This window comes from Grampus griseus (assembly GCF_964374135.1).
Source record: "Grampus griseus genome assembly, chromosome: 16".
Taxonomy (NCBI): Eukaryota; Metazoa; Chordata; class Mammalia; order Artiodactyla; family Delphinidae; genus Grampus; species Grampus griseus.
The window spans coordinates 45,889,302-45,912,233 of record NC_139010.1 but is presented as its reverse complement, the minus strand read 5'-3'; the positions used below and the strand labels follow the sequence as shown (position 1 = coordinate 45,912,233).

General features: G+C 36.5%; 1 long non-coding RNA gene across 1 annotated transcript in view; it reads left to right on the top strand.

Moving 5' to 3' along the window:
* LOC309834561 overlaps positions 1-22,932 on the top strand; it is a 187,539-nt gene that overhangs the window by 28,677 nt on the left and 135,930 nt on the right. The gene's annotated exons all lie outside the window — the stretch shown is intronic.

Sequence of the window (22,932 nt, the reverse complement as noted above, 5' to 3'; positions counted from 1 at the left end):
TGAGCCTGTGCTCTGGAGGCCGCGAGCCACAACTACTGAGCCTGTGTGCCGCAACTACTGCAGCCCGTGTGCCTAGAGCCTGTGCTCTGCAACAAGAGAAGCCACCACAACAAAGGGTAGCCCCTGCTCACTGCAACTAGAGAAAGCCCGCGCACAGCAACAAAGACCCAACACAGCCAAACAATAAATAAATTTATTTTTTAAAAAAAGGAAGGAGCTGGAATCTTGTAAACTTGTAGGAATGTAAACTGATTTCCCTGTCACTTCTGGTGCAGTCAGACAGGGGCTTTTACTTGAGTGGTGCACCAGTACTGCAGGGCAGACAGAAGAGCCTCAGGATAGTTACAGATTACTCCTAATGGCTCTCCTTTCACAAGTGTCACCTGCCTTCCCTCAAGTTTGGGCTGGTTGGGGTCTAACTGAGGTACTGCACCAAAAATACCCCAGTGGCTTAAGAAAAGACCTGAAATAAGTACAAACAACAACTAATACAATTTAGGTCTAAAATCTCAAATATATTTCTCCTTTCTTTTCATCTTTATCTGGTTTAGACTCACTCTGAAAAAAGAAAGGACATTGTTAGAAATGGTAATCTACAACTGGACTTTAATTCACTTTCCCACATGGTTGTGAAATCATATGTATATATTTTATATAAGAAATAAATCTTGACCCTGACAAACCAAACAACCGAACATACAGAAGAGCACAAAGTATAGACTTCTTTATTCCTTTATTTACATATTTAATTTTCAGCACTGAATTTTTCTGTTGCTAATTGCAACTCCTCCTGTTCCTGTATTTCTGAGGGAAAAGAGTTACAAATCAGAAAAGTTGGAAACAAAGAAGACCTGAGCTTCTTTACGTTCATAGGTGATGATAATTTCTAGAGAAATATTTTTCCTTCAACCATTTTTTTATGCAAAGGTCCAGTGTAGCATTGGCACCTTGCCAGCCTGGCATGTAATTATTCTTTGTCTCCCTTGCAATCTCAAATTAGAAGTTTTACTTATTCTGCCCGCTCAACAGTTCATAGATAATGTAATTATGTGATTGAATTTCTTTCATATCATGCAAGGAGATAAATGATGTACAGATGTCATCTTTTATTAATTTATGCACCATTTGCCATGGAGTTGACTCAAACACAATTACTGCTGTTTCATTTCATTTAAAAGAGTCATAACGCTTTAGAATCTTGTAGAATTAGTGGTCTTCTAGGGAACAAAATCTAATGTATATTTTTGAAATTCAACACTATAAAATTTATAAACCAAATCATAATTAACACAGTTCCCTCTCAAAGTGATCTCATTTTCTTTAAAAATAATCTTCCTTCTATTCCACATAGAGAAAATGAAGAATCTGTTTTTATAGCACTTTGTTGATTCCATATAATGTCTGATAGATATAATAGTGCATTGGCATATTATAAATGGGAAATGCTCATAAGTGCTATTCACATAATCATAACTTCTCTTTGGTAAAACTTTTTTGGTCATAACAATATTTAAAAATTATTAGAAAAAGTGAAGAATTTGATTTAAAATGTCATAAAATGATTTAATTTTGACAGTAATATGTGCACAGATAATATATTCACATCTTTGCCAATATCTTATTTTGACATTGAGACAATATCTTATTTTCAATCATCAAATTTTAAAAGTCAAAATATATTAATTTACATTCCATTGGGAAATATAAAAATGAAAACACATGAATTATCTTAAATCAAGGCACATGACTTCTAGCTTCTGTATCTTTCCTTTTACCAAGGTCATCTGTCTTCATAAATGTTCCTTAGAGCTATAATTAACAATATTGTTTTCTTCTTTGTTTCTAGGCAAGAGCTTTATAAAGGAGCTTTCTAACCTAGGCAAATTGGAAACATTTACAATAGTTGTTATTTTAAATATCTTTAAAATACATTTAGATATATTGTTTATGAATTCCTTCACAACTGTTTAGTTAATATTGACCTCTTTTCTTAACTTTTACCATATTTATAAATGTTTCTCAGGAAATTTAGTAGTTGATTATATGCTTTATTATATTATTGCTAGTCACTATTTTTGGTTTTAAGATCCATCAGATTTGGGGCTGCTAACTTTCATTGAATATTGTCTGAAGTGGGAGTCAACAAACTTTCTGTGAAAGATAATAAATGTCTTGGGGGTCATATAGTTCTCTTGTGCAGCTATTCAACTCCTATATTGCATGTGAAAGCAGTCAAAGACAAGTAAGTGAATGCACATGGTTGTGTTCCAACCTTCCAGATCCTTGGTCTAAAGAAAAGTCTAGTAATACTCACAGTGGCTAGATAGGCAGCATGAATGCAGCAAGCCACGTGCATTTCTTTCACCTGAAGCCTCTTGTTTAGGGTACTAATGAGTTGGGACTTCTGTAAGAAGAATATGTGCTCTGCTGTTTTTCCTACATATCTCTACTTTATTTTCTGCTACCTGAGAGTTGGGCAGAAGCAGCATTTAATTATTTTCTATTTGACTCTACTATAAAAATAAATATAACATCACAATCAACACTATGCTTTGGTGTAGATAGAAAAGCAGGGAGTACTAGAGACTGTGGTAATGTGGATCATGGCATGCAGGAAAGAGGCTCAGTATTGCCAGATAGTCAAATTATTTAAATTATGAAAAAAATTTACATTGGAATTTTCCCAAATTTTAAGTGCTTGCAAATAATTTTTTAAATTATGTAGGCCAAGAAGGTGTGGTTCATACAGAACATGTCAGCAAGCTAAGACTGACCAACTACTTAAAACATTCAGTTGATAGCATACAGCATACAAAAGGTGTTTGAGGAATAAGCGCCAGTTTACTGGACTTTCACCTGATGTTGGGTGTCATGTTATTTAGAGGGCTGAAAATATAAAATGTATTAAATTATAAAGGTTAGAAATATTAAACGTCTTATTTTCTCTTATAAACATAAAATGGTCACCATTTTATGTTTATGGTCATTAGCCATAAAGATATGTCTAAAGAAGTTTCATTGATTAGAACATTTTTTTTTTTTTTTTTTTTTTTTGCGGTACGCGGGCCTCTCACTGTTGTGGCCTCTCCCGTTGCGGAGCACAGGCTCCGGACGCGCAGGCTCAGTGGCCATGGCTCACGGGCCCAGCTGCTCCGCGGCATGTGGGATCTTCCCGGACCGGGGCACAAACCCGTGTCTCCTGCATCGGCAGGCGGACTCTCAACCACTGCGCCACCAGGGGAGCCCTGATTAGAACATATTTTATTTAATTAGTGTCACTAGAGCAAGTCCTTGCATTAGTAGCTACTTTGCCTGCCTATTCTTTAATTTATGTATATCAAGTACTTGAGAAGATACAATCTAGTTAATAAATAGTGCTATTTATCAAAAAAAAAAGAATATGAGAAATCATCGTTATACATAATCAACTGTGGTTAACAGTGCATGTTGGCTTAGTCATAACATGGTGTTGGGTACTTAAAGTTTGCCCACAATCCAGTAATTAAGAGTATATTATCTAATCCTGACATCCTCACTTTTTTGAAGAGGGACTGGGCAGAGGCTGTCTTGACTTGTTCATTAGATGAGGAGCAGGACGATGAAAGTTCTGTTGGACCATGTGAAAAGGAGAGAAGTTCCTCATCTTGGATAACAGGAGGTCCTGAAGATGGAGGAACATCTGTAAAAAGCTCAAAATTAAGCAGATGTAGAAAGAAAAATGTAGAAAGGGGAGGCAAGAAAATGGCTATATTGAGTATGGGTGCATAGGTAGACTAAGGAGTAAAGGTAGATGTTAAAGGTGCATAAAAAAAGTGCCAGAAGTTCAGGATCAAGTAGCAGATGAGTTCCTAGTGAGGGCAAAACCCAAAAGAGCCTAGATTTTACCAGAGATAATAAAGATACCTATTATCTAATGAGGAAAAGACATAGGCATAACAATTGGTGTTTAAAGATAAAAGTGATTCACTATGAGGCTGATGAAGTTTGTGGCAGGGATTTGAGAATTGTTGGTCCATCAGCTCCCTCAGAATCGATCTTTAAAATATTAATGGAGAGAAATAAGCCATGCCTGATGCCAAGACACTGGTAGTTGAGTGTAATTAGGAATTGACTGTGAAGTGTTCACACTGGGCAAAATCCGGAGCTTTCCAAGTATTTTCATATATGTGTAAGCAAGAAAGCAGTACCACTGTAGCTGAGCCAGTGACCAGATACTAGTGAAGCTGAAGGGTGAACTTGAATGATGATGATAGTATTGTAGCTTGAATAGCTCTGACACTCATGAAAAATGTAATGCAGAGCTATTTTACCCTTTGAATTTAATTTAAGAAAGAAATTCTGTTCTCATTTTATCCCCCATTGTAAGGAGTAACTATAACTCGATCCAAGGCAGATTTGGCACAGCCTTTAGATGGGTTCTTTATCTCATATTCCTGGTAGTAACATTATTGGAAGATGTCTTAATTGTATTGGGATGTGTGACAGTTCCAGGGAGATGTTGGATATAGCTGTTCCTAGTTCAGAAGTACTTGGATGGCCTAATAATTTATGTAGGGTGAATCTGAGAGTCTCCTCATACATTGTATTCTTACCCACAGGTTAAGTAGTTCTCCGTGCTTCCCTCCCTTCTCCTTTCCCCTCCTTCCTTCCTCTCTCGCCCTCTCCCTCCCTCCCTCCCTCTTTCCCTCTGTCTCTCTCTCTCTCTTCCTCAGCACTATACCTAGGATCCAAATGCAGACGGATCATTTCTTAGATGATCCATATATCTTAAGTATATTACAAACATACTATTACAGTTTTTGTTTCCCCACCTACATGGCATAATCAGAATACAAATTACTAATAATAGAAAGAAAGCTAATTTATTGTATATTATGGGGACAAGGAGAATATAGTGTATCATCAGTCTCCCATATCCCTGTTCATTTACCTCTTGTTCAGGTAGGAAATTTCTCAGGAAGGGAAGTTTTTCATAGGATACCTATGTCATTGTTTGACTTGTTCTCATAGGGAAAATTGTCAAGATTGAACTCTGTCTCAAAGCATCCTCTCAAAATCAATCTATTCCCTGAAGAAGACTCAAGGAGTAACACTTCACTCTTACCCCATGCAGCAGAGATATAAGCCCTTTCTTGATTCATTCTTCTTGACATTGCTACATTAGAGGAAGACATTTTTTTCAAAGGGTAGTTTTTCTTAAAAGTTAGATTGGTTCAGTTACTTTATTTAACTTGAAAAAAAAAAACCAATCTTACAAAGAGGGTTGTCAAATTTAGCAAAAAAAAAAAGTATAGGATGTCTATCCATATGTTCATTGAGATAAAGTAAAAATATTACATGAACCACACTTATACTAAAAAATACATATTGTTAATGTGAAATAAATTATCTCTAAATTACATAATTTTTTGATTATATGCCTCTGATAATTTGTCTCTCCTTAATGATTCCTTGTTTTGCAAAATTTGCTGTATAAAATTTCATGCAGTTACATTATATGTTCCATTTAATTATAGCATAACTTCTACAGTGGTCACATTCAAACTATTTTATTCTTTTGCCCACTGAATATTTATTAGTGAGAAAATGCTCATTAGCATCATGAGCCAGTATACTGAATATATACTGACGAAGTTAACAACTCTGAGAATTGCTCTATAAATTCGATTTGTTGAAGCACATAATACCATCTTTTGTAATAATTATCCACCTTAAATTGGAATTTATTTTCCTATTAATAAGCAATGTTGTCCCTTTTAAGTACAGCCTGACACTTAAAGGTATACAGAGTTTATCAGTTCTTTCTTTACTCAACAAATTTCTTTAAGCAATGAAATACTTTTAATAACACTGGTTGTACTTCTCTCAAGTTGCATAATTCTGTTACTAAAAAGATTTTGGATACTAACAACAGGAAATAAGTAGAGCTCATTCAATAGACTTTTTATAAACTCAACAGGAAACTTTTGAGTTTTTTCTTCAGAAGTGACGTATAATTTCAGTACTTCAAGTAGACTCAGGTATCTCTCAATTACATTTGTTAAAGAGAGCAAATTGGTTTTTAAAAGCAAGAGAACTGAAAAATATTAGTAACAAAATTATAAAAACAGTTTAATTGCTTGGTTCAAACAGTATAATTATTGAACAATTTCATGGCAATTACTTCAGTGTCAATAGAAAGATCATCAGATGCTGTTTGAACAACATTTTAGAAAATATGGGCAGGGTAGTCATCTCCTTCTATAGAATCAATCATGCTTTGCTTCAACTTCGTAATAACATGTCTGAACCTTTATACAAACATTCACCTAAATATAATCTTCACCAAAAGCAATACAATTTTTCTCATTTACTTCTAACTTAATATGAGACTCTGCGTAATATTTTTTCTCAAGTCTCATCTGTATAAGATTTTACTCACAATAGCCTTATAAGGGAGCCTTTTTCACAAGAAAAAAATATTGCACTAGCAAATGAAAGAATTACTTCTGCATTATTATTACTGTTATCTAACCAAAGTTGGGTCCACTCACCCACATGCAGTAAAGCCAGTCTACTGATGCTGGGCTGTGGTGAAGGAAGGTACAGTATTTACTGCAGGGCACCAAGCAGTGAGAATGGGCAGCTCATGCTCGAAACACTTGAACTGTCAGAGGGTTTTCAGGGAAGGGGTTTTAAAGGCGGTGTGAGGGAGGGGGTTGTTGGGTGCGTGATCAGTTCATGCACAGTTCTCAGATTGGTTGGCATCAAGGTGAAGTTTCAAGTATCATCAACCTTCTGGTTTCAACCAGTCTAGGGTCTATGTACTTGCAGTTAGCAGTTTTTATCTGATGGGGGTCTGCTTCCTATAAAAACAATTTAGGAGTGTGTGTCAGGCCTTTATCTATATCTTTCAAGGAACTGTGAGTTTGGTGATTCTGCCATGTGGCAGATTTATAGTCTAAATTTTTACCAGTTTCCTGGCCCAACAGCTATTCTTTGTTTCTACATCTTCACATTTTCTAATCATTAACTCTTGAGTCAGCCTTTTTTTTTTTTTTTTTTTTTTTTAATGCGGTACGCGGGCTTCTCACTGTCATGGCTTCTCCCGTTGCGGAGCACAGGCTCCGGACGCGCAGGCTCAGCGGCTATGGCTCACGGGCCCAGCCGCTCTGCGGCATGTGGGATCTTCCCGGACCGGGGCACGAACCCGTGTCCCCTGCATCAGCAGGCGGACTCTCAACCACTGCGCCACCAGGGAAGCCCTTGAGTCAGCTTTTTGAGGCTCAAGGGAGACTAAACCAAAAGCCTTTTACTTCAAAGGACAGGGACACAGGGGCTTGTTTACAGTTTCTATCCCCTCCTTTTCTTTGATACTCCTCAATCTTGAGGGGAACAGGTTCAGGAAAAGGAAGGGAGTAAAGTTTTGGATAGAGAGGTTAATCATAAACTCAGTAGACGAATTCAGTTTTAGGGAGACTCGGTTTCATTACTTGCATCCTTGGCTATGCCATAAAAAAAAAATGAGACATTTAGATGTTTGATAATATCAGTGAAAGTAAAAGGAGCCATTACAATTTTTTTTTTAATTCTAGTAGGTATCTTCCTGGCAATCGAAAACTTGCTTGCAGTTTTGGAATATGAAAATACTTTTGGTAGGGGTACATTCAAATAGTCACTTGAGCTGAAAGACTGATGATATATAGTGCAGAAGGTTATTACAACTTCCTTTGTGATTATTTCATTGTCTTCATCTGAATTTCTCTATCAAAATTTTTATTTTAATGCTTTTTTTGGGTACTAGTTGAATCAGTCTGACATGCATAGCTATTAATTAGTATATGTTGGTTTATATCTGACTTTCCACCAATTTTGATATTGGATAAATGCATACTGTACAAATTAATTCAAAAGGGCTTTTTCCTTGTTTAATAAATGTTCACTGTTCAGAAAATTCATCTAGAAATATAAGAATTTTGGGTTTCAAATACATACAAACTAAAAAAAAAAAATAGCAATCACCAGAAGAATTGGAGATTGTATTTGATCATCTTATAGTAATGGGTGTATCTGTCATTTACAAGTTTGAACTTATAACTAACTGTAAATAGGTGTTGAACTATTGAAAGACTGGGGAACATGCAAATTAATAAGTCAAATTCATTCTGATATAAAAATGGTGAACTTTCCATTTGCCTTCAAGGAAGAGATGTATTTGGAAGACACTGTCTCTCCAGTCTTACATAAAATTTTGGGAAGCCTGGTATTTAGGGACTGGTGAAATTTTCAGAAGCAGCAGTGTTTAGGGATTGACAGATTTGCATCTGTGTTAGAGTGGTTTGGGGAGTAAGGCTGCTATGGACGTTTGCCTTTCAGACACTTTGGCACTGGAGCAAGGCAGTTGCTAATTGGCTGTTATCCAGAGTGAGGGGCTGTCACTGACTGGCTGACTTTTAGAGAAGGCATACTATACAGATCTAGTTTTCTCTAAAGATGGTTACTGCTGGCTCAGCACCTGAGATTTTAGCCAAAGAACAGTCTTGTACTTTCCTGTATATGAAAAATATGTTTAATTCTCATTTCCCCATTTTGTTCTTTCCCTCAGCCAAACTTGCAGGAGAAACCATAAGGATTATCCAGATTTTTATTTGTGGTGGTATGATTCTCACCTACTGTTACCATTTAAGTAATTTAAGCATTAATAACTGTAGCCTAAAAATAACTGATTTTTTTTTTAAGTATTGAAAAAAGCTGAACACAGGGCATTTAAGACATTCTGAAAAAAGTCAACAAACGTTGCTGGACACAATCATTAATTATAGGAGATGTCCTGTATATACAGGACACCTTGCAACCCTACTTACAAAACACGCCATTTCTCTAATTAGGTCTTTCTCTCTCTCTTTTTCTCTCTTGCAGAAGTTATCTTTGATACATTGTACAACATTTTAAGCAGAAGTGGATTTTGATCCAAAATTCTAAACAAAAGAGTGTGACTTTCACTTTTTTCCCCAAGGAAAACACATCATAATAGTATTCTGAGTAGGAAAATGTTCAAACACAGATTGACATCACCTTTACATTTTTCATCTCATTTTTCTTGTCACAAGGTTACAATTTTAAGAAATATCCTCTCTTTCAGGAGGTAAGCATATAAGCATAAGCAAAGCTGATTTAGAAGTGGTTAATCTCTGAGCAGTTTAAATTTTTCTAATCCTGGACAAGAATTCCCAAAAAAATGTACCACTAGAAGGAACCATAGAAGTCTGAGGCACACATTGGTGAAATCATTTGCTTGGGATCACACAACCTTGGAGCTGGGTTTGGATTCCCAGTGTCCTGGCTATCATTCCAGCTCTTTCTACATGCTGTATAGCTTAGTGAAATGGCTAACTCCATGGGCTTGGTTGTTATACAGACATGTTTTAAAATCTTTCTACTACTTACCAGCTGGATGAATATGGTCAAGTTATTTAACCACCCGTTACCCTCAAATTAACATCAGTAAAATAGAGGTAATGGTAACACCTGCCTCATGGGTTTGTTGAGAGTATTAGCTGAGATCAATCATGTGACATGCTTAACATAGTGCTTGGCATATAATCTATGTTCAATAAATGTTATTATTTCACTGTATAATATTGTACTATTATTTAAGAGGTGTATGAGAATGATACTAATGACCCTACAGCAGTTGAATCTATTCTTAAAATCATCTAGTAGTAGGTAGTGGGGTCTGTTACATACTTTTACTTGAAAAGTTTGGACCTGTGACTTATTCTTTGCCTTATATTGATCACATTGGCCACCTACTGCTACAACATCCACATCTCAGTCATTGAACACAGTGCAATTTGTTTTCTAGAACGTGGGTTTGCAGGAGGCTCACCTTCATATAGTCATTCAGGAACTGATGTTCCTGTCTGGTGGCTTCAAATCCCCTGAGGTCTAGAGTCCTTCACTGGGTTCTGTGCATTTGACTTTCCAAAGAGTGGAAAGACATCATAGATGATCATGCAGGGCTTAAAAGGTCAGGACTGGGAATAGCATTTATTACTTCTTGAAGTGGTCCCTGTAGTGAAGGCTGTGAAAGGTAGTCAAACTGTGAGCCCATGGGGGTAGAGAAATGGAGTTTGGAGACCATGGCCAAAGTAGAGACTGCAAAGTGCTGATGCACCTGAGAGAAATATGAGGATCTGAATAACCTTGTTACAGGTCATTTATTTGAGCCTCATAATATACCAGTTAATTTTCTGTGTATTGTTATCCCATATAACAGCTGAAGGAACTGAGGACATAGGTGAATTGCTCAAGGTTTCTCATTTTGACAAGGGCATAACCAAAATTCTTTTTCCAGGCACTATGAACCTAAGTCCAAGGTACTTGATTTTATATCCACTTAGGTACTTTGTCTAGAATCCTTGATTACTATTTCATGCTTAAATCAATTGCTAGTCAATTTTCAGTGACTAGCAAGTGACTAAGTTGCTAGTCACTGAAAATTCTTCTTATGTTTTTAATATTTTCAAAATGAAACTTTAATATTACATTTTTTTTATGAAGATGACAGTTTAAAAAAATATTTATTTATTTATTTTTGGCTGCGTTGGATCTTTGCTGCTGCTGCGCGTGGGCTTTCTCCAGTTGCGGAGAGCGGGGGCCACTCTTTCCTGTGGTGCTCGGGCCCCCCACCGCGGTGGCCTCTCCTGCCACGGAGCACGGGCTCCAGGCGCGCGGGCCTCAGCAGTTGTGGCACACAGGCTCAGTAGTTGTGGCTTGCGGACTCTAGAGTGCAGGCTCAGTAGCTGTGGTGCACGGGGCCCAGTTGCTCCGTGGCATGTGGGATCCTCTTGGACCGGGGATTGAACCCGTGACCCCTGCACTAGCAGGCAGATTCCCAACCACTGTGCCACCAGGGAATTCCTAATTTTAACATTATTTTTTGGGGGCAAGAAGATTGATTTCACTAACCCAGTATTTTGTAGAATATTCTTAATGCTTTTCATGAGATTAATAATGCTTTTGTTTTCTGAATAAAATTTCAGTTTGGTTAGCAAAATATCATGTTTTTCTAAACCGTATTAGTTATGTAAATGTTTAGAATGTCTTAAAATTTTTAAAAATTATGTGCTTTCTCAATTAAACAGTATCTTTCTTAAGGAATCTTCTGAAAGCAATAATATTATGCCCTTAGCTTTACAAATTAATGCACTTAAGGCAAATGTTTTGTATATTTCAAAAAATTTTTCCAAATTATTAAGTGAAAGTTGGATTATAAATAATACTCATATTTGATATATAGAATCAATCATTTTCTAAATGATATTACTGGATATTTTTATATGGATTATCTCAGTGGTACTTTTAATTAATAAACTTGGAAATTGCTGAGCAAAAGCCCTATTTTAACCTTTATTTATTTTTTTTGTTAACATTGGATAATCCTAGGAGATTTGCTTTTAGCTAATGTATACTTACTGGATTTTTATGAAGGGCACCCAGGAAAAGGCCAGTAACTCAAACTGGTAGTGAGACCAATTGCATATTAGAGCTAGCATTCATTCTCAAGTCTAGTTAAACTTTTATATTGAAATCTTGCAATAAACTTTCAGTTGGTACTAACTTCTTTTTCTATTTATCTAAGCAGGCTAAGTTAGTTGTCCTTTCATGAGTGTCATCATCCTGATTCTCTGACCTATTATTAGGGAATAAACTTTGGAAATAAATTTCTTGAAGAATTTTTCCAAATGATTTCTGTGGTTTTATGTTTTCCTGTAGAGTTACAAAGAGGAAATACCCATAGAAATTAGGGAATGTGGAAATACCATACATTTACTGCTTCTTTAAAAATCTAAATGTGCAGATCACTAAAGTTAAAACAGCTGTTTTTTGTTTTGAGCACATTTTTTAAATGTTAAATTGATTTTTTGAAAAAAAGAGGTGGAATATTTCAAGAGGTTAGATCTTAGTTGCCACCTTAAATCCTGAACAGAGGTAACATAAGGTGAAGACCAGAGTGAATGGACATTAGCAGTTGATGGTCTCCTAAATTTTACATGTTCCAGAATCATCAAGAAATACTAGGGTTTCCAGATAAAATACAGGACACTCAGTTACATTTGAATTTCAGATAAACAATGAATAATTTTTACATTTTACATAAATATGTGCCAGTAATTATTTGTTCGTTATCTGAAATTCAGGTGTGACTGGGAATCATGTATTTTTATTTGTGTTATCTGGCAATCATAAAATATATTGATCTCTCATTCTCTGTCCCAGCTTTCAAATTTTAGAGTCAGGGAGTGAGTGACACAGTTTAGGTCGTGTACCCTTTTTGGGCTTCAGGGTCAGTTGTCTGCACAAGGATTTGCATTTTTAAAAACAATAGTAATTGGCATGAGAGTCCGGTGGGTGGGGGAGAGGAATGAATGAGGAGATAAACAGATTTAGAATTAGGTACATAGAAAAGAGCAAGATAGTCCTGATGGTGTTCTGAGCTCTGTTTTCTAGCTTGTTGCTGAGGCCCAGCCCTGTTTATCTTCTTGAGTTTTCTAAGCTACCTTAGCATCCTTAAATTAATTACTTAAGCTGGTTCAAGGTGGGTACCTGTAATTTGCAACCAAAAATTTTTAACAACATTATTTCTGGGACTTCCCTGGTGGTCCAGTGGTTGAGAATCCACCTTCCAATGCAGGGGACGCGAACTCGATCCCTGGTCTGGGCCGGGAACCAAGATCCCACATGCCACGGGGCAACTAAACCTGTGTGCACTGCAACTACTGAGCCCATGCGCCACAGCTAGAGAGAAGCCCACGTACCACAATGAAAGATCCCGCATACCACAATGAAAGATCCCGCGTGCCGCGACTAAGACCCAACACAGCCAAAAATAAATAAATACTAAAAGTTTTTTTTTAAACCCCATTATTTCTAATGATAATTTCAAATACAATAGAAAAACTTACTGTAGCAATATGTGCCTGATGACGATATCTGTTATCTTATTTTAGAGTAATAGGATGTTGGAATTTAGCAGTGCTCCTAGTAGACTCCTTCTTCATCCAAAGATTTGAGATTTGCCATTGTATCCTATGAAAGCAAAAGAATCTTGACCCTATGCAAAACCTGGCAAAAAGCAATGCTATAGCAGGAAAGACTGTAAATCCTGCTCATCTGCTACTCTTTGGTAGAAGATATGGTTTCCTCTTTTGCCAGTTGAAGAGGGTGTTTTGCTTTTCTGACTAAAGTTGGTACCTTTGAAACGAAATACATCCAGGCAGAATGAATATGTTCTATACAGAATATCTGGAAACTGATGTATAATATACTTCTCTGCATGTTTTGTAAATGTAAATCAAGAGGAAGCTAATCCCTGACTTTGCATTGGGTGGGCCAAAAAGTGCCTTCGTTTTTTTAGGTAAAAATAAAAGACACATTTTTCATTTTCACCAAGAACTTTATTGAACAAAAAGTATTCACCCTTTTGTTCCACTACCTTGTGCCATTTTTCAGGCAACTTCATAATTCCATCCTCCCAAAACTTTTTATCTTTTTGTGCAAAGAACTGTTCCAGGTGCCTTTTACAGTCTTCCAGGGAATTGACATTTTTTCCATTAAGAGAATTTTGTAAAGACCAAAATAAATGGAAATCTGAAGATGCAATGTCTGGTGAATAAGGTGGATGAATCAGAACTTCCCAGCCAAGCTGTAACAGTTTTTGTTTGGTCATCAAAGAAGCATGCAGTCTTGTGTTATCCTGATGGAAGATTATGCATTTTCTGTTGACTAATTCTGGATGAGTGCTGATTTCAGTTGGTCTAATTGGGAGCAGTACTTGTTGGAATTAGTCCTTTTGTTTTCTGGAAGGAGCTCATAATAGAGGACTCCCTTCCAATCCCACCATATGCACAACGTCACCTTCTTTGGATGAAGACCGGCCTTTGGTGTGGTGGTTTATTTCACTTGCCCCACAATCTCTTTTGTTCCACATTATTGTACAGTGTCCAGTTTTCATCACCCGTCACAATTTGTTTTAAAAACGGAATGTTTTCATTATGTTTCAGTAGAGAATCACGTGTGGAAACATGGTCAAGAAGTTTTTTTCACTTAACTTATGTGGAACCCAAACATCAAAGTAATGAACGTAACCAAGCTGGTGCAAATGATTTTCAATGCTTGATTTGGACATTTTGAGTATGTCGGCTCTCTCCCATGTGGTATGACATTGATTATTTCAATTACTGTTTTGATTTGATCGCTATCAACTTCACCTGGTCTACCCGACTGTGGAGCATCGTCCAGCGAGAAATCTCCAGCACGAAACTTCGCAAACCACTTTGACACGTTCGATCAGTCACAGCACCTTCTCCACACACTGCACAAACCTTTTTTTGTGTTTCAGTTATGTTTTCACCTTTCTTGAAATAATGAAGCTTAACATGCCAAAAATGTTGCTTTTTTTCTTCCATCTTCAATATTAAAATGGCTACACAAAACTCACCAATTTTGATGTATTTTTTTAAGTGCACCCTGATATGACAGCTGTCACATGCAATCTAACAAATTGTTTCGAATGAACTTAAAGGCAACTAAGTGCTACTAGAGCCATCTTATGGAAAAAACCGAACGAACCTTTTGGCCCACCAAATAATATACAGAAATTGCTATATGGAATGACTTTTTAAAAAAGCTTTGCCTTTTATACAGCTTATGAAAGTTAAAATCTTGGTCCTTCCCATAGTCTAGATTGTTTCCCCAGAATATCAGAAAGTGTAAGTACATTTTTCTGGGCTCTGACAGGAAGCTGTAATTCATAGAATTAGAGATGAGTGAGTTGGTATATGTAGCCACTTTACATTTAATGCTCAGTTATGTGAAGTTACATACATGAAAATTGTATATATAATATGCTATAATGGATAATGTATAGTTCATATGTTGTTTGCATGAGTGAAATAAAGTGAACTCTCTCCATCCTGTATTGTCACTACCCCGCTGATAATCACAGATAAGAAAAAACAGTTAGAAACATAGATATACTGTAAGAGTTTTATAATTGGTGCTATTAAGAAAATCGGTTTAAAACCAATGACTCTGATTTTCACTAATAAAGTCAAATCTAGTAGTTGGCTTTACCTAGAGCTAAATGCATTGAATTGTTAGAATTGTTTTTAATATGGTATTGTAATAGGAGTGGGGACATTAGATATGTTAACTTGAAGCTTTTGCTAACAGTGATGATTCACTATATATTTGTGAATCCAAGATCTCTTAAAAAGTAACTTCTTAAAGCTGTGTTCCATGAAAGCCAAAATTTCATATTGCAAACCTTCAAATTGAAATTCTGAACCCTAAAATAGGTTAGATCATGATCAGCACATTTATATTTCTTTCTAAATGAAAGGTAATTATATCAAATGGGGGTCCCACTGCTTGCCAATTACAAAATCAATACTCACAAATGGTAGAAACGAAAGGTGCCTTTAATCAGAATGCCGGCAATCTGGGGAGATGGTGGACTCAGAGTCCCCCAAAAACCACCTCCAAAGATTCTGCTTGGCTAGGAAACTTTTAAAGGGAAGGAGGGAAGTAATCTCAGTTAATCACTGAGATAGGGGGTCAGAGTCATAGCCGTCCCCCCTGCTGCATGCAGGCTTGCCATGCAAGCTTGTGGACTTCTTGTGATCTTCCTCTAGATGTTATCTTGTTCACAATTTGGTCACACAGTTTGTTCAGGAAATTACTGAAGGGAAAGCTAGTGAAGAGATCTGGTTATCTGTTAATTACTTATTTTTCATTTCTACTTCTTTGATCTACCTACAGAAAGAAGGGACAAATTAGGCAAGGTATTGTTTGATCAAAAGATTTGAAAGGTGTGCTAGGGCTGGAGATGAGTAGAGCATGGGGGTGCCTGTTTAGAAGTTAGTTACAATATAGCTTTGCTAAAGTGACAAGAAAAGGGGCTTCCTGCTGAGGGCAGTTTCTTCAAAGAGCTGCTTACAATAATATACCTAAGGCAGTTTAATGACCATAAACTAGCTAATTTAAATAACCAACAAATTGACTATAATTTTCCTGTATAATTTCTCTAAACAAAAGCACAACTCAATTTTCCCTTTTAATCGTCCAAATATGCATATCCTAATGAAATAAAAAATTATTCTATCTGATTTAAAATTAAGGTATCAACAAACATATTTTTGTTTTTCAGTGTCCAGTTGCTAGTGGATTGATATCAGTCCTTATTTATTTGTCATTCATTCATTCAACAAGTGTTCTTTGAATGATACTCTGGGCCAGGTTGTGAATGAACATAATAAAGATAGAAAAAACGTTAAATAGTAAACATTTTCTACAATATCTGAAAATGTTTGTGGGATTGGCATTTAAAAATGTGTAATGTATATTAACTTTTAATTTTAAAAATATGTGGAATCTAAATTGTAGTTTAAACTGGCAAAGTGATATATAATAAGAAACTTAGGTGAACATCTTGGAAAAATTTCTTAAATGTTATAACCAGCCCTTCACATCCAGGGGATTGGCAATGTAGGGAGGATTTTGAGATAAAATAGGAAAAAAAAAAAGACTGGGAATCCATAATTAAAACTCCAAAGATACTATCCTTGTTATTTTATGCAGTCAGTATTTATTTCAATTAGATCAGATAAACATAACCTCTTCATTCCTCCACTTTTGTTGAACCCAAGTTAATGTGCCTGATGAACAGTGAGGCCAAGCAAACCTAAACATTGGAGTTTGGAGTACAGAAATATTTATTGCAAGGGCCAAGAAAGAATGGGTGGCTCATGCTCAGAAGACCCAAATGCCCTGATGGGTTTCAGGGAAGCATTTGTAAAGGCAAAGTGAGGGAGGGGAGTTGCAGGGTATGTGATCAGCTCATGCATAATTATCTGATTGGTTGAAGGTGAGATAACAGGGTGGTGTCACAGGGGTTAACATTATTATCAATCCTCAGACTCCAGCTGCTCTGGGGGCTGTGTGCTCATGGTAGTCATGTAGTTAACTTCTTCCATTTGGTGGGGGTTTTAGCATCCGTAAAACAATTCAGGAAATGTACATCAAATACTGTTATATAAGTACTTTAGGGAGGAACTAAAGATTCTATGACTGCCATATCTCTGATTTACTGTTTAAATTCTTAACCGTTCTCTTGGCCCAACTGCTGTTATTGTCACTATATGTTCACATCCTTTCAATCATTAATTCTTGAGCCAGGCTTTTGTGACTCAAGGGAGGCGTAGAAGACCACAGCTTTTCTGTATACATACAAGAGGCAGACAGAGGACATGGTAGAGGGGTTTGTCTTGGGAAGGCCCCATAAGATTCTATTCAGTTATAGTACTATTTACTATTTCTTTCAACATGAGTCTCTGGATATCAACTCTCTGAATTTGGATGTAAAATTCTCACAATATAGTTATTTTCTTTTAGTGGTGAAGATACAATTCCATAGTCTTGTAGCTCCAATTATTTCTGTTGAAAAGCCAGCTATCTGTCTGTTTGCTGCTCTTTGGAAAGTAATATAAGTTTTGTTTTGACTGCATTTAATATTTTCTGTCTTTAATATTCAGCAAGTTTCTCTAATATTTATGATTTTTTATATTTATCTTGTTTGTGATTTATGTTACTTCTTGTATATGTAGTTAACATATTTAGTTAATGTCTTTTAAAATTTATCTTTTAACTTTGTAGTTAATACCTTTCAGTAATTTTTGAAAATTGTCAGAGATAGTGCCCTATTTTTCTTTTTTACTTTCCAATATGATAGACCATTTTTCCATGCCACTATGCCCATTTTTCTTTTTACTTTATTTTCATATTTTTAAAACTATCTTTCTCTTCAATCTCTATATATATTTTTTGCAGTACGCGGGCCTCTCACTGTTGTGGCCTCTCCCGTTGTGGAGCACAGGCTTTGGACGTGCAGGACGTGCATGGCTCACGGGCCTAGCTGCTCCGCGGCATGTAGGATCTTACCGGACCGGGGCACGAACCCACGTCCCCAGCATCGGCAGGCGGACTCTCAACCACTGCGCCATCAGGGAAGCCCCAATCTCTATATTTTATTTCGATTTATCTTTCAGTTGAATAAGTCTCTTTTAGTTGTGTTTTATTTGCTGGTAATCTCATCTATTAAGTATTTTATTATTTTTCATTTCTAGAATTTTCATTTGAGTCTTTTTAATAATTTCTCTCTCTTGTCTTTTAAATCCTGCGGGCCTCAGTTCTATAACCTCAAGGAACTGAATTCTGCCCACAACCTTGTGAGCTTAAAGAGGACTCTGAACCTCAGATGAAAACATAGCCCTGGCTGTTACTTTGACCACAGCCTATAAGACCCTGAGTAGAGGACCCAGTTTTATAGCACCCAGACTTCTGATCTGTGGAAACTGTGAGATAACATACGTGTGTTTTCTGAAATTGCTAATTTTGTGGTAAATTGTTACATAGCAATAAACAAACAGCACAGCAATTTGACTCACAACGTCAAAAGTAAATAAAATTAATAGATGTTGAAGTTGCATAAATCTTACCAAGGCAGCCAAGTACCATTAAGGAGTATTTACATTGCACAGAGTTAACTGCTTACAAAGCCGTATTCCTTCAGTGGCTGCAGTGGCCTTTTGCAGACCATTTTTCTAATCATCCATCCAGTGGCAGAGCTTTTTCTGACTCACGCACATTCCATAGAACTCACCTATCAGTGAGAAAGAACAGGGTTAGCTATTCTAAGAGAAATGGGAGGGAGGGTTATTGGGTTTCCTAGATAAGGAAATTCAAGGTTTCAAGGCTGTTGAGATTCCTAATCCTTAAGAACAATGGAGAAAGAAAGGAAATAAAGGAAAGCTTTGACGATATAACCCATCTCTTAAAAGGGGAATACAGAATTTTCTCCCAAGTCTGTTTGAAACCACCCTTAGCAAAGACCTTTTTCTTAGCCCATAAAAGTGCTTGTAATTAACAACCTTCCACTTCTAGGCCATATCTTCTCTTTCCACATGGCAAACTGCTGTAACTTTCAAGTCAATTCTATGGTTTTTGAAATGTTATCTGTACTTTCTGTCCGGTGTCCTCATTTAGTTGAATTATGTAACCTATGTAACTTTTTTCATTGGTATTCCTGATAGAAATAGGTATTGATACGTTCCCCAGATTCTATGGTAACCTCTGTTTCACTGTGTTTAACAGTGTATTGAATTTTTTGGAAGGGACATATTGAGAATGGAGGTGGTGATCTATGCTATCCTTGAGAACAGGTGTTACCTGAAAGATGTGAAACACGGAAAAACATCTAGACTTGACATCTATATAAATATGATACCACAAAAATCATTCAAATCTAAGGAAATATTTCAAAGCTGCAGAGGATCTACATTTCTAGGAAAAGCACCAACTGTGCAGTTGCTTTCCTTAGAGTCTATAACCTGTACAGCTGCACTTTGGCAAACTTGTTCATGAAAGGATATTGTTTATTAGTAAAAATAAGTTTGGAGAATCTGTCATCACAATAGATGATCAAACCAGCCCCTTCATTCTGCAAGAGCTTTAGAGGGTCATATCAAACTCATGCATTGATGTAAAGTGATTGAAAAAGTAGATGCTGAGATTAACAGTAGGAAGAGATTTCAGAGGATCTCACACAATTTTTGCTGACATTCTAATAAGAAGGATGGCTCCAGCTGGTGTCTGTGGCAGAATGTCATCGTCCATAAGATGAAAGATTGAATTGGACGTCATTAACAGGGACGTTAAAGGCCTAATGTTGGCATTAAAATCCAAATAAAGAAACCCTCAACTACCTGAAAGTCAAAGTAATCAACCTCACAATGATAAAGCAAAATAGCTAATTGCACGCATAATAAAATGAGTCATATGTCTCCTTGATCATTCTTGACAGTTTCAGGCACTAAGGAGGAAATTTGAATAAAAAATAGAATAGAAAGCAAAAAACAAACTATAATAAAACTATGACTTAGAGTGCTTTTAGAAATAAGTGCTTTTTGCATTCATTGGGTGTAGTTAAGTCTGGAGCTAATTGTGTGTATGTGTGTGTGTGTGTGTGTGTGTGTGTGTATGTAAGGGTGCATTTTTTTTTTTTTTTGGCCTTGCCACGTAGCTTGTGGGATCTTGGTTTCCCACCAGGGATGGAACCCATGCCCCCTGCAGTGGAAGCACAGAGTCCTAACCACTGGATTGCCAGGGAATTCCCAGGGTGCATTTTTTTAAAGGAAGTTGTATGGAGGAACCTAAAGTCTTATCTACTTCTTATTCAAGTATTTGTATGTAATTTATATTATAAGAAATTTATATTATGTGCAATTTTTATTACATGAAAATGCCAAGGATAAATTTTGAGCTTTGTAGAGATGTGATGAAAAAGAACCCTCATGCAGTTGGTAACTAATATTGATTATCTGTGTGAAGATGATTTTTTCTGGTCCTCTTTAGCTGAAAATATTTAGTCATTGAAGAAAATATGTTTTGGTAAAGTTATTTTTATAAATTATTTCTGTAAATGGTTATTCCAGTAGTTAAGGTTGACGATTTTTCAATCCACTGAATGATGTAGGGTGATGTGTAGAGTCAAGTCACAGGTGAAAGAGATGTGAAAAGACACTGTGACATCAGAGCAAAGACTATTAGATTTCTGCCACATAGAAGCCATCATGAGCACAAAAATACGGATTTTTCCCTCTTCCATTGTTAAAATATTAAGGGCTTCGTAGATGGCAGGGATGGAGTGATAATAAGTATTTTCACAATCAAATAGCCTTTTTTATTACATAATTGGTTGATGCTCAATTTAAAATCTTCTGACATTCCATACAATTTTAAGTAGAGCACATATTGTTTGAAATCACCCCAAGATGATTTCCATTAAGAAATATGGCTATCATTTTTATATGTCTCTCTTTAAATAACATTTACTTTTAACCTCAATTATTTTTACATCTACTTTTGATATATTTTCTGTCTCCCTTGGCTCAGTTAACAATTTGAAGCTTATTCTTTATACTTGTTCCATTCCCATATGCGTGCACACGCACGCACACACACACACACACACACACACACTTTGATGCTGAAGGTTAAATCCTTCCAGTTATATAATCCTAATGCAGCTCTAACTCAGTCTTTTAAAATGTATGTATCATTAGGCTCATTAGTTTTAGTCTTCAGTTATAGTTATATACATTGCATTTTTAATTTCAAAATCTTTACCTTTCATTTCTGCATGTGCTTTTTTCTTTAAAAATTCTATTTTTTAGTTTTTCCTACTGTCTTTTTTGTTCTTGTGAGTTATATACTTTTGATCCCACCCCCTCCTTCCCCCCACTGTGTCTGCACGTCCATTCTCCTCTATTCCTGCCCTGCAAATAGGTTCATCTGTACCATTTTTCTAGATTCCACATATATGCATTAATATATGATATTTGTTTCTCTCTTTCTGACTTACTTCACTCTGTATGACACTCTAGGTCCATCCTACATCCACGTCTCTACAAAGGACCCAATTTTGCTCCTTTTTATGGCTGAGTAATATTCTATTGTATATATTTACCACCTCTTCTTTATCCATTCATCTGTCGATTGGGATTGACATATATATGTTACCATGTGTAAAATGGATAGCTAGTGGAAACCTGCTGTTTCCAGGGAGCTCAGCTCACTGCTCTGTGGTGACCTAGATGGGTGGGATGGGGGCCAAGAGGGGTCCAGGGGGTCCAAGAGGGAGGGGATATATGTATACATATATATAGCTGATTCACTTCGTTTACAGCAGAAGGTAACGCAACATTGTAAAGCAACTATACCCCAATTTAAAAAAATAGTATGTACTTAAAAATACATGCTTGGGCTTCCCTGGTGGCGCAGTGGTTAAGAGTCCGCCTGCCGATGCAGGGGACACGGATTCGTGTCCTGGTCTGGGAAGATCCCACATGCCGTGGAGCGGCTGGGCCCGTGAGCCATGGCCGCTAAGCCTGCGCATCCGGAGCCTGTGCTCTGCAACGGGAGAGGCCACAACGGTGAGAGGCCCACGTACCGCAACAAAACAAAACAAAACAAAACAACAAAAAAAGCATGCTTGTTTAATAGTCTAATGCAGATAGTACCGTTGTCTCTCTCTCTCTCTTTCTTTTTTAATATCCCCATCATCTAATTATTCGTGACATCTTCTGACTCCTCCTGGTGTATTGTTTCTTTATATGTTTTAAGATCTTATTCTGCGAGCTCATTTTTAAGCACATATTGATTTTTATTTGCTCATACAGTCTTATGTGGCCTCGGTTTTTTTTTTTTTTTTTTTTTGCACTATTTCTGAGACAGGGGACAAAAAAAGAGATAAATTCTCATCTCCAGATAAAACTCATACCATGGTTAGTTATTACCTCTCAGCTCATTGGCCAGTGAATGGTCATTGTAGGTATGTGGTAGAACCCTTAGAGGTGCCGTGGTCTGTGGTGATGGCTGTGGAGTATGAGTACGTGACTTGAGTCACTCTCAAGAAATCAGATAGAACAATTGGTTCTTTGGAATTTGACAAATACTGCCCTCTAAAATTTATAGTGTCTAATAATTTCAGTGTCACTATAGGGTACTTGAACCATGTTTCTGTCATTGCTGACTGGAAAGCTTTCTTTAAAACCAGCCTAGTTTATCTGTTAATAAGAATTTCTATGCCTGATGTATTTTTACTGACAGAGATCACCTACATTTTTCATATCATATGTTGCCTTTTTTTAATACTTAAGAGTGGAATGGCTTGGTTATATGGTAAGTATATAAAACTACCAAACTTTTTTTCCAAAATGGCTGCACTTTTTATTCCTACCAGAAGTATGTGAGAGTTTCCTTTCCTCCACATCTGTACCAGCACCTAGTATGGTTATTCATTTTAGCCACTCTAATAGGTGCGTAGTGTTA